This window comes from Hyla sarda, chromosome 3 (assembly GCF_029499605.1).
Source record: "Hyla sarda isolate aHylSar1 chromosome 3, aHylSar1.hap1, whole genome shotgun sequence".
In the NCBI taxonomy this organism is placed as follows: Eukaryota; Metazoa; Chordata; class Amphibia; order Anura; family Hylidae; genus Hyla; species Hyla sarda.
In genome coordinates this window covers 325,481,027-325,494,344 of record NC_079191.1, presented here as the reverse complement: position 1 = coordinate 325,494,344, position 13,318 = coordinate 325,481,027, and the positions used below count along the sequence as shown (strand labels likewise).

The 13,318-nt window shown below is 39.4% G+C and overlaps 1 protein-coding gene across 7 annotated transcripts in view; it reads right to left on the bottom strand.

Moving 5' to 3' along the window:
• Nucleotides 1–13,318, bottom strand: part of ADGRG6 (adhesion G protein-coupled receptor G6) — a 211,070-nt gene that overhangs the window by 169,291 nt on the left and 28,461 nt on the right. The window contains exon 1 of one of the 7 annotated variants that reach the window (XM_056567248.1): nucleotides 10,821–10,868. The exons of the other annotated variants lie outside the window; for them this stretch is intronic. The gene's annotated coding sequence lies outside the window, so the exon portion shown is untranslated. Of the gene's footprint in view, nucleotides 1–10,820; nucleotides 10,869–13,318 lie in introns of those variants that run through there. 7 annotated transcript variants of the gene reach the window in all.

Here is a 13,318-nt window from a genome sequence, read left to right as displayed (position 1 = left end):
CATGAAGTCATATGACTGTTCACTTTTAAAGAGGTTTTTCCAGTTTTATGTGAAGAATGTATAACTGTATAATGAACAGTTCAGCACCTTCTTTACTATGTTTGAATTCCTAACTATTTTCAAGATATTTGGCTGTACTACGTAATGAGGAACATTCACAGACTCCGTAGACCTATGCTCCCTCATGGCTGATATGAAGCTGTCTGCTGTCTGTGATCCAAATAATCTGCAATTTTCACCTACATACAGATCACATTTTGCTCGCAATATGCATGACTATACTCTACATGTAGATTCATCTGGGCAGACTTAAAGGGGTATTCCAGGAAAAAACTTTTTTATATATATCAACTGGCTCCAGAAAGTTAAACAGATTTGTAAATTACTTCTTTAAAAAAAATCTTAATCCTTTCAGTACTTATGAGCTTCTGAAGTTAAGGTTGTTCTTTTCTGTCTAAGTGCTCTCTGATGACACGTGTCTCGGGAAACACCCAGTTTAGAAGCAAATCCCCATAGCAAACCTCTTCTACACTGGGCGTTTCCCGAGACAGGTGTCATCAGAGAGCACTTAGACAGAAAAGAGCAACCTTAACTTCAGAAGCTCAAAAGTACTAAAAGGATTAAGATTTTTTAATAGAAGTAATTTACAAATCTGTTTAACTTTCTGGAGCCAGTTGATATATATAACAACATTTTCCCTGGAATACCCCTTTAAGGACCAGGCCCATTTTGACCTTAAGGACCAGGCCAATTTTATTTTAGCATTTTCGTTTCTTCCTCCTCGTCTTCTAAAAATCGAAACTCTTTTATATTTTCATCCACAGACTAGTATGATGGCTTGTTTTTTTGAACAACCAGTTGTCCTGCGTAATGTCATCTCTCATTTTACCATAAAATGTAAGGCGCAGACAAACAATGGGTACAATTTGAGGGTACTATATTGAATCAAAACCCCAAATTCTTACTTTGGCTCCCGCAATACATCTCTTCCACTAAAGATGTGGCCAGTCTCCCGGCTGTCCTTAACTCAATCGTTCGCACTCGCAATACATATCTTAGTCATCTTTCGCTCTTCTCCCCAGACGGCCCCCTTACCCCATTATTTGACAACCCGACTTTTCCCCCGGCCTTATCTACGAGCCCCTTCCTCACCTTCCAAAGGGGAGATGGCATTTGTTTTTCCAAATTAATATCTCAGACATCGTTGAAGAGCCTACCTTATCTCTTACAGGAGACCGAGGTGACTACCCACTTACTCTTTCAATACGCACAACTCAGTCACTTTTACCTGTCTAACAAAAGGAAGCTATCACTTCATCGTCCACTCACCAACTTTGAAAACCTCTGTGTTTCCTCGCATAAAATCAACCATAAAATCAGTGTCCTTTACTCTGTCCTCATACATGAATTTACAACCGAACCGCTCCCATTCCGGTTAGGCTGGGAAAAAGAAATAGGACATCAATTCACGGAGGAAGACTGGACCAGGGCTCTGAATCAATGCCACCACACCTCCATCTCTTGTAAAGCACAAGAAATCAACTATAAAGTTCTAACGAGATGGTACAGAGTGCCATCCCTACTCGCCAAATTCTATTCCGATGTTCCAGATACGTGCTGGAGATGTGGAGGTGTAGGTGGCACTATGCTTCATGTTTGGCTGACCTGCCCCCACTTATCTACATACTGGACTCAAGTTATAGATATAATACATCGTATCACATTGACCCACATTGACCCCCACGCCAGAAGTCATCCTACTCACCATCCTTCCTGCTCACATACCCAAGCATACGGCCAAACTAATATCGTTTCTGTTGCTTGCGGCCAGAACGGTAATTCCAAGACTTTGGAAATCGCAACTTCCCCCCTCCATTACCTCTTGGCTCCAAGAATCCTCCCGTCTACACAGGATGGAAGAATTGCTAGCCGACTCCAAAAATCAGATAGACAAATACAACACCGTCTGGCACCCTTGGACACATTTTACATCCTCTAGGGACTATACATCCATGCATCTTTCACTCGGAAACATATGTCCCCCAAGCCCTACAGCACGCCCGGTTTCCGGTGCTCCCTCTACCTAAACAGCCCATTTTTCACAAATAGCCACCATGCCTCGTTGCTTTGCCATGTTGTTCTGAAGCCCTCCTGACCCGCTGGGTAAGTCTTACAACCTCTTTCTTACGAACCTAGTAGTCTTCCTCGTTCCCATTCCCTTCTGTCCCTTTGGAACCCTTTCCTGTCTCTTCTTCCTCCTTCTTTCTGTCCTCATCTCCTCTTCTTCCCATATGTTGCTTACACCAACCACATTGTTGTTGATTGTACCTACCCTGATCACATAGAAGCTCGGACCATGTACCTTGAGTTGACTAATTGATGTTTGACTTGTCATGTCTTTAACTATTCACTTTAATGTATTCAACATCCTGTCTTGTTACTGAATACCTGACTTTATATAGTGATGGTACGCATCATATGTGTGTACCCTATCGACAACCGCGTTTCTTACTATGCCTGTTTATTGATGGTGTTTTTGTACTTTACTTGAATTTTGTACTTTGAAGAGTATAAATAAGAATAATGTAAAAAAAAAAAAAAATGTAAGGCGCAACCAAAAATATACTATTTGTGTGGGGAAATTAAAAAGAAAACCATAATTTAGCAAATTTTGGAAGGTTTTGTTTTCACGCTGTACAATTTACGGTAAAAATGACATATGTTCTTTATTCTGAGGATTAATATGATTAAAATGATACCCATGATTACATACTTTTCTATTATTGTTGCATTAAAGTAAATGCAAACTTTTTAACCAAATTAGTAAGTTTAAAATCCTTCTATTTTGAAGACCTATAACTTTTTCACTTTTCTATATAAGCGGCGGTATGAGGGCTCATTTTTTTGTGCCATGATCTGTTATTTTTATTGATTCCACATTTGTGTATATAAAACTTTTATACATTTTTTTATACATTCTTTTTTAATAAAATGTGACAAAAAAAGCAGCAATTTTGTGCTTTTTTTTTTACGTTCACGCTGTTCACTGTATGGGATCAATAACATTATATTTTAATAGTTCGGACAATTACGCTGGGACATGGCGCTCGGGGTGGCTCCCTCTCATCTGCAAGGTATTTTGTCTTTGATTTACGGTGTTATATATGGTGGGGAGAACTCATACAACACAGTACCCCTGAGGAAGTCGCCTTGCAGCGACGCAACATGTGGGGCTTCACTGGCCCCGTCTGGCCTCATCCTAATTCATTTGTCTCACGATCTCCATTCCGGCTGCCGGGAAGAGTTGATTAATAGGTTGTATTACTAGAGGGATTGGCATTGTTCACATAGGCATTTATGTATGCTACATATTGTTCACATAGGGTTTGTGCAATCGCAACTAGTGTATCCTATTTTTGGTCTATATGTATTTATACTCTTTGATGTTATTAACTCTGTGTAAGAAGGTTCACGATTTCTAGCAATTTTATAGTGTTTACTTGCTTATCCCTGTTCAGATCTATTATTATCTCAACTCACTTGCGGCACGGATGGTTGTTCCATATATGTGACATCTCAGGTTCTGGATGGGCGCCATACTAGTTGAGAGGGTTCATGGCCCCTCGCTAGGACTGGGTTGTGGCTCTGAGGAGTCTTTTTAATTGGTTTTAGAGTATCTCTCCACATTATCATGTATGGCATGAATTTGGTGTGTCTTTCTCTTTTTCAAATCAAATAAAATTGTTATCTATTTAAGTATATCTTGGTGTGCTTCTTAGCTTATAGTGTGTGTTCTGTTATTCTCTTCTTTGTACCCTCCCATAGAATGACATTGAGGGGGAGTGGTGCGACATCACAAGAGGTGTGGCTATGACATCAGGACCCCCGCACCCAGCGTTTGGAACAAAATTTTCCGAATACTGGGGCAGTGGAGTAACCCTTTAAACTGGGCAGAAAAAAACAACCCATTTTCCCTGTTGTACCAAACACTGGTCAAAAGCCTTTACAGTATATACAAATGTCATAAATCACTATGGTACAATAACTATACATAACTATTTTTTACGGACATTTTTAGAACGTTCAACTCAAGAACAGGAGGAGACATGGTACCAAGATTCTGAGCAGTCAAGCTCCCTGCTAAATAAAAAAAGCATTATCCCAGTTATTTATTTCTATTGTGTATTAGAGTGTTGTAAGTGTTTTGTTTGTTTGTTTTACTTTCCTGTTGAACAATAAAATAAACAAAGTAGCGTAACTAACATATTATGGTCACACTTATTACCACTGTAGACTGCTGCTATACTCTCCATGAAAAGAGACCTTCCTTTCTTTGCTTGTATGACAGTCCTGCCAAGTGCCAAAGCAGATTAGGCAGCGAATGCATCTTTCTATCATACGGTTGGCACTCGCTCTCGTGACGCAGGATATAATAGATTCTGAGGCAGCTAACAGTACTTGCTATTCACTTGCATGGCAAGGCTAGAACTGTGAAACCTCTATGAAAGGAGTTATACATCCCAAGGCTCGAGCAGTGCCAACCAGGCTGATAGCTGTACATGTTGTGTTAAGCCCAAACCATTTTAAAACCATATATTTTTATTAAGCAGAATTCCATGTTTTTGTACATCTTTCTTTAAGTCAACAGGCAGTGGTCTCAAAAAACTAGCAAGCTTACTACACTTCAAAACGCCACTTTACCAAATCCAAATAACTAAATCCATTCAAAGTGGAAGCCCCTGCCAGGGAGTTATGCGCTTCATATTCTGCTGGGACTAAGACAATATAGAAATCAATATTTAAACAGAAGTTTTAACTGCAGTTATTTCAACCCTAGAACCAGCTGAAGACTTATTTGGGACAGACTAAAATGCAATAAGGCTATGTTCACACACTATTTTTTGAGCTGTGATTTGACATATAAATGGACATAGCAAAATACATGTTTAAAAAACATAAACACCCCAAACCACTACAGCCATAAAAGTAAAAGGAGATTGAACAAAGATGTTTCTCTCCTGAGCTCAATAGAACACACAACTATATATGGACCATTATTTTTATAACAGATATTTTACTATTATTAAAAAAATGCCCAAAATGCTATGTGGGAACATGTGGGGCCATTTATTATTGTGTTTCGAGCGTTTTTTCTCGTTGATTTGTCGCTATATACGCCTCAGGCTATTTTTGGCGCCTTTTCAAATTACATTTTTTTTTAAAAGAGCGCACAGGCCAGATGTAAAGGGTTAGTCTTGTGTAGTAGTAATGAATTTATCAACTGCGACTGTCGCAAAAAAAGTCGCAAAACCCACCATTAAGGTACAATTCTACACCAGCCCAGACCTAGCGATGGTTTTTTGTGTATGTGAAGAGTGAAATTTCAGAAAATGTGTATCCCCCCACAAAATTCATCACATGCCCTGCGACCATTTAATATATTTGCTGGAGTCACGCAAAAAAACGCGCAAAAAGAAAAGAAAAAAAAAATTTACTAAATCCCACACATCTTAGTAACCCCCATGGTCCTTTCACACACAGTGTATTTTGGAAAAGCTCCCATGCAGTTTTTGATGTGGTTTTTTGAGCTAAAGCCAGGAGTGGATTAAAAAGGAAAGAGAAGTATAAGGAAATACTTATACTCCTCCTTTCTGCTTCACTCACTCCTGGCTTTTGCTTTGCCTCAAAAACGTTCTTTGTCCAAATCACATTGAGGTCAGGTTCATACAGCCTAAAATTCACTGATGTATTTTGTTTTACATGTGCTTTTTCTGCCATGAGCAGAGGAATAAACTGGAGCGTTTTTTATTTAAAAAAAATTTAAACACCCATTTTTTTCTCCTAATTATGACTGAAAAAGCACATGTAAAATTAACTATGTTAGCAAAATTTACTCTGTGTAATCCTGGCCTAATAGAAGTTTTCTGCAGATCATGAGAAACTTCCCCTTTCCAGAAATAAAAGTTTTTTATTTTATGTGCCCATTTTTGTCTGTAATCGGTAAAAAATGTCCAATACAAGCCGAATATGCACATGTAAAATAAAACTACATCAGTATATTATAATAGTCTTGGAACTCTCCACGCGGACGGGCTCCGGAGGTGTGGGGAAAATAAAGAAAGGAAAAGAGAGAACGCTTGTATATTGACACTCCCGGGGACTTGTAATAATGAAAGGGGTATACCAGGACTTTTTTTTATTTGACTATGCTACAGGGGCTGTAAAGTTAGTGTAGTTCATAATATATTGTCTGTACCTGTGTGTGACGGTTTTCTCACAATTCTTCTGTGATATTCACCCCAATATTTATTTTTAACAGCATACAAAATGACTGTTGTCTCAGATTTTTCACAGGTTGCAATGTGGCTGAGACCTGACTCACTAGTCAGCTGATGACAGGGAGCCGGTCTGCTTCAATGGGTGGAGGGATCGCTTGATAGGAGAGAGATCAATCTGCAACTAATGCAACAGCTGTAGGCCCCCTGATTGAAAACCACAGGTCTTTTGAATGGATGCAGCTCATTAATGTTTCAATGGGTGGGGTGGCTGATGTGTGGGAGGGAGGAAAATGGAATTGTAGGATTTGTAGTCAAAAAATGAAAATTCAAACAGGAAATACCAGTTCACAATAAGCTAGCCACAGTGTTATGGTAATCTCACAACATAGCCATTTAGCCCCAAGACAAGCGCAGATCCTTCCTAAGCATGTCCATTACTGTCTGCCAGGTATGTACTAAAATCACCTTATGATGGATAAACCCTTTAACCATAGGGAACCATCTTAAAATAAAAAAGGTTTATTAAAAAAGCCGGTACATTATACAATGTGTAAATTTTGCCTTAGGATGTGTATAGAACTGCTGCCATCATATGTTTACTTATGTGTGGCAATAAATAAGTAAACCTTATGTAGCCATGAAATGCAATATTTCAATACCACAGCAGCTGCCACTTGTAACTGCCTTCTTGTTTTGGAGTATATATAAAGTGATATGGCAGCACTGGAAACGTCTGCAATTATTTCTTAATTTTTTGGAATTGGGTCAGGGTGATGTCACTGCTGGCCGGAGACTCGGGTTATGATTTAGAGAAAGTGTTATTTATGATCCTTACTGGTAACTTTTAGTTTTGCGATGTACCTTTAAAAAAGTTGGCCTGTCGACTCTTTGGAGCTGAGCAGTCCAGAAATAACTGAGGAGATTGGCAATCCTGATTACAGGGTGAAAGGCAATGCTGTAATGATCAATGTCGTTACACATATGTAGGAGTCATAGTATAACTCTGCTTAAATGTGTGCAGACATTAGTTGGTGCAAGAAAACAACTTTATTTTTCTTTACACTGTGAGGCACAATAATTGCGGCAGTTACTATAGCTTTACGTGCTATATAAGCAGTTACGTTCTATAGAAAGGTGAAGTTTGATGGTTTCTTTCACATAGAAAATGTCTAGTGGCTCTTTCCTTTAGCTACAAGTGTGGCCACCCCCTACTAAAGCAGGGTCAAAACACTTGATGCAGTCACCTGTAGACATGATCCCTTCTTCTTCTACTGACAGAATACACTCTCTCAGTCTGAGTCTCTAATAGCCTCTGATCAGGATATGGTTAACCAGTCAATGCTTCTTACAATGCATGCAATAGGAACTGGTTCCCTTGCAAACAGTCTCTCAGACATACCAACGTCTAAAGATCGTTATCTCAAATTGACACATATGAAGGCTTCCTTCTCTTGGACCCGTCTTTTTCTAAAGGCCCCTTTACACAGGCTGAATATTGGCTAAATGAATTGTCATAGAAAAGCACATTCTCAATTACTGTAAAAGCGCCACCGGTCAGCAGATGAATAAGGAAAGGCTTGTTTACATCTTTTGTGTGGCCATTTAAATCAGCTAAACAGACTCCACTCAATATACGCTGAATCTCCGCTCGCGGAATTCAGCAAATGGAGATTCAGCCTGGCAGCCGCCACTGAAATTCGTTGGTGGTAGGAACGCACGGCACTGTGCCGTCACTATTGACAGCTGTGCAGTGCTTGCGGAATTCCGCTCAAAGAATCAACATTTTCATTCTTTGTGCGGAACAATTTCAGCGGCGGAATTATCTGCCGCTGAAATTGCTCAGTGTGAACAGGTCTCGCGGAAGACCCATTCACATGAAATTCTGCGGGAATTACGTAGTGTAAACACACCCTTAAAGAGAACCTGTGGTCAACCAAAAATGAGATAACACTATTATAAAAAAAAAAGCTTAGGGTGCCATGATCGCACACTTTTTTATAGTTTCTTGATACACCCTCCCGTTCCCAAGATATCTGGGTTTGTCAGTCAGATGGATGTGAGATAAATTTCAATAATGAGAGTGAACCTCAGGTGATGGTGGGATTATACAGTAAGGAGGTGTTATGAATATTTTACATTGAGAGGTATATATTCCTAATGCACACCCTGACTGTAAGAAAAACCTGTATAATCCCCAATATTAAAGGGGTTATCCATAAGGTGATTTTAGTACGTACCTGGCAGACAGTAATGGACATGCTTAAGAAGGATCTGCGCTTGTCTTTGGGCTAAATGACTATGTTGTGAGATTACCATAACACTGTGGATAGCTTTCTGTGAACTGGGATTTCCTGTTTGAGTTTTTTTCTTTGCCTACAAATCCCATAATTCCATTTTCCTCCCTCCCACACATCAGCCACCCTACCCATTGAAACATAAATGAGCTGCATCCATTCAAAAGACCTGTGGTTTTCAATCAGGGTGCCTACAGCTGTTGCATTAGTTGCAGATTGATCTCTCTCCCACCAAGAGATTCCTCAACCCATTGAAGCAGACAGGCTCCCTGTCATCAGCTGACTAGTGAGTCAGGTCTCGGCCGCACTGCAGCCTGGGAAAAATCTGAGACAACAGTCATTTTGTATGCTGTTAAAAATAAATATTGGGATGAAAATCACAGAAGAATTGTGAGAAAACCATCACACACAGGCACAGACACTATATTATGAAGTACACTAACTTTACAGCCCCTGTAGCATAGTCAAATAAACAAAAAATCCTGAAATACCCCTTCAAAATTAAAATTCAGACTGTGAGACAGACTCAGCAGAGAGGCCAACACACAGAGTGTATATCAACTTGCCTCATCCCTGCCTACAGATGCTGCAGTGCAACACGTTTCACACCCCAATATTCACCATCAAGTCAGACGCAGTGAACCAGTGCGCCTTTTGACAGATAACTCCTTCTGCAGCATGAAATTCAGGAACTCCACCTCAGGTGTCATAAACTAATGAGAACAGCATTCATGCAATGTTTCTGCAATTCCTACCCTACACACTAGGAGGTGACTGGACAGTACAATGACAATAACAGCCCAATGCAGTTTCAAAACATTACAGAAAATGGCAACTAAAGACACACTAATATACATTACAACAATTATCACACAACATAACAATGTGACTTTACAGGGATAATATTGCACACAACGCCTATCAGCTACTGGCATTGCACAATCTGCTGCCCAGCATGCAAAACATGATCCCTCCCAAGACAGACAGAGAGGGGAGCACAGGGAGCAGTGGAAATAAGAGGTATGTCATCTCAGATACAGTCAATACATTAGTATGTGATACACCTTACTGTAAGTAAACCATCTGAACACAACTTTTAGATCTTGGATAATCCCTGTTACATAATCCTTCACTGGACTTTTCTCTGTTTATTGGATATGGTAGTAAAAAATCTGACAATTGAACAAACATTTACAAAGTCTTATGTTTTGTTTCCATGGCTCTCATATTCCCGTTTTAGGGAGCCTTTCATTCTAATAGAACTAGATCAACTATACCCAACTACTAGAACTTGCATGAACTATATTTACACATATGTAAAATTGAATTTTAATCTCACATATAAATGCATCTATATATATAAAACTCAATGGGGGAGATTTACTAATCTAGTCTATTCTGGGTATGCTTATAGAGCAGCGTATGTGGTAGTCTCCTGTCTATTGTGCTCCTAATTTATCAAAGGTCTCACAGCCCTTGATAAATTCTGTGCTCAGACTTCAGGGTCTACAGCTTAAACTGCATTTAGACCTGCTCCAACATGGTCTGACATTTCAGCGTATTTTGGGCAGATGCGACTTGTCGCATAAAAGTCGCACTTGATAAATTCAGCACCAATGCATTTTCCAATGCATTTCCGTCTAAAATAGACTTGCATGCATCATGTTCTAAGAATCCTCTACAGCAAAAGTCGCAGAAAAGTCGCATATATTTAGACTGCGACTTTCTGTGAGACAAATTTAGACAGGCAAAACCAGTCTAAATCCTTTGATAAATCTCCCCCAATGTGTGTGTGTGTGTGTGTGTATGTTCCAGCATTACGTCCAAACAGCTAAAGATATTAACATGAAACTTGGCACACATGTTACTTATATGTCAACAACAAACATAGGATAGGTAATTTAACCCTTACTCGACCCCATTTGCCAGGGTCTGGGTTTTTGTTTAAAGTCCCATGCAAGTCTATGGGAAATATATTTTACTACATAACTTCCAAACAGCTGAAGATAATTTTGATTATACTTGGTCACATGTTACTTATATGTCCACTTAAAATATAGGATAGCTAATTTAACTCTTAACTATGCCCATTTGAGAGGGTCGGTTTTTTTTTAAAAGTCCCATGCAAATCAACGGGAAATGTATGTTCCAGCATAACTTCCGTACGGCTCGAGATATTTCAATAATACCTGGTACACATATTACTTATATGTCAAATAAAAATATATGATAGTTAATTAACCCTTACCTACACTGATGAGTTTTGTTTCAAGTCCCATGCAAGTATACGGGACTTACTCCACAAGCTCTTCTATGCATCTCCTAGTGAATGTGTCAATCCGGCTTGCAAGCCACACACCCCCTATGCCACATCCCATCTCACAAAGACACACCCACAGTTTAAGCCACACCTTTTATTTCCCACCCTTTTTTTTGCATCGGTCTGAGTTGCAAATCACACCCACTCCCACAAAGCCACGTCCCCTTCTTTTTTTGGCTTACAATATCTTCATCACAACTCAATCCCACCTGAGGATGGGACATAAGGATGGGATATGAGTACAGGATATTAGGATGGGATATGAGAACGGGCTATGAGGATAGGCTATGAGGACGGGCTATGAGTATGGGATATGGGGATGGGATATGAGGTCGGGATATGAGGATGGGATATGAGGTCGGGATATGAGGATTGGATATGAGGTCAGGATATGAGGACGGGATTTGAGGATGGGATATGAGATCGGGATAAGAGGTCAGGATTTGAGGTCGGGATATGAGGTTGGGATATGGGAACGGGATATGAGGTTGGGATATCATGATGGGATATGAGGATGAGATATGAGGTCAACAACTTCCTCCTTTGTTGATTTTCCTCCCCAACAAGGATTAGGAAGGAAAAAACGGGCAACACCGGGTACTCGGCTAGTTATATATAAAGGCAGCAAAGCTGAATCTGCCATTGATCTGCTTCTTTTGTGCATCCATCTGAGTAAATAATATGAGATAAGGGTAGATTCAAACTGCGTTTTTGTTTTCATGTACATTTTATATATAGATAGATACATGAAAGGATGCTAATAACGGATGCTGCTGTGTGCAGAATCCCTTTCCCACTCACCTGCATACAAATAACAAATGAATGAATGAATAAATAAATAAATAAACAAAAGGTAAGATATACATTTCTTCTGCAGTACACAGTAGCATAGCTGACTGTGTTAAATTAAACATACTATCACGGAAACACAGTGAGAAACGTAGTGTGAGACAACCCTAATGCAGTAGGTTTACATAACAGGTTGTTTTGTCAAATGAAAGATCTGCTATATTTGTATAAAAAGTTTTTTGCTGACGCATTTATCTTAAATTCATGTTGTGACCAACTCAACACGATCATGAAGTCAGTAATATATATATGCATGAATACAAACTGAGGAATGATCTCTCCTGGACGGACGACCTGGAGCTGGGCCAACAGTAATCCTTTACAGAAACTAAAGGTCTGGCAGAGTAGAGTTCCTTAAAATGTTATCTTTATTTTCATCTATATAAAATCACAGAAGTCCACACAACACTGCTAGAGCTGACATGTTTTGGTTGTCAATGACCTTGATCATAAATCCATAAATCAAATCAAAACATGTCAGCTCTGTGTGATTTTACATGGACGGAAATTTTTTAAGGAACTCTACTCCACTGGACCTTTCATTATGGGGACAGAGAGCTATATTGCCCGACTAGCGGACCATGGTGCACTTGTAGACTATTGTGGGGAGCTATTGGAAATCTGTATAACTACTGTCCTACACTATAACATAAATCAAGAATAAAAGTTATTCCCTATCCACTAAATATGGGTAAAATAATGGGTCCAACCACTGATCACGAGAACAGAGATCTGTTGTACCCAAATGAACAAAGCTGCAGTACCCATACTCAGCCACCTCTCCTCCACTGTCTTTGGGACATAGTCCAGTTTAGCATTGGTTATGTTCAGAAGTATCACAAAGTTGAGCATGCGCACAGTTGAGCATGCATGCTGCCATTGAATACATTTAGAGTAAATTTTAGAGTCAACTCAGGCATAACTTTCAATCCTAGTTGGAGAACAAATCGATTCATTAAAAAAATATTAACACTTATATAATAGCTATCAACTATGTTTTTCAATTAAATGATCACCAAGAAAAGAAAAAAAAAATTTATTTTTCATGCCCATTTTAACTAAGTGTATAGCAACCATGCCTATGTGGATGAGCAGACACAAACCAAAGGGTATTGCCGACTGCCAAAACTTGAGAACAGTCTACTGATTCCCAGAAGTTACTAATTCCCACCATTCACTTTATAAATAATAAATGATAACATTTCATATATAATAAACTGCCTGCGGTATATTATTGCTAGAGCAGTGTTTTGCAAACAGTGTGTCTCAAGCTGTTGCAAAACTACAACTCCTAGCTTTCCCGCCAGAGCCGGCTCTAGACTTTTTGCAGCCTTAGGCGAAACTAGAATGTGAGGCCCCTAACCTCCCCCTTTAGGTAATGATAGCAGTCCCCTTAGTGACCCCCTTTAGGTAGTAAAAGCAGTCCCCTTAGTGACCCACTTAGGTAATAACAACAGTCCCCTTAGGGACCCCCTTTAGGTAGTAATAGTACCCCCTTTAGTTAGTAGGGGCAGACCCCTTTAGGTAGCTTTAGTGGAGGCCCCCACTGTCAACATTTTTTTAAATAAAAAAATGCT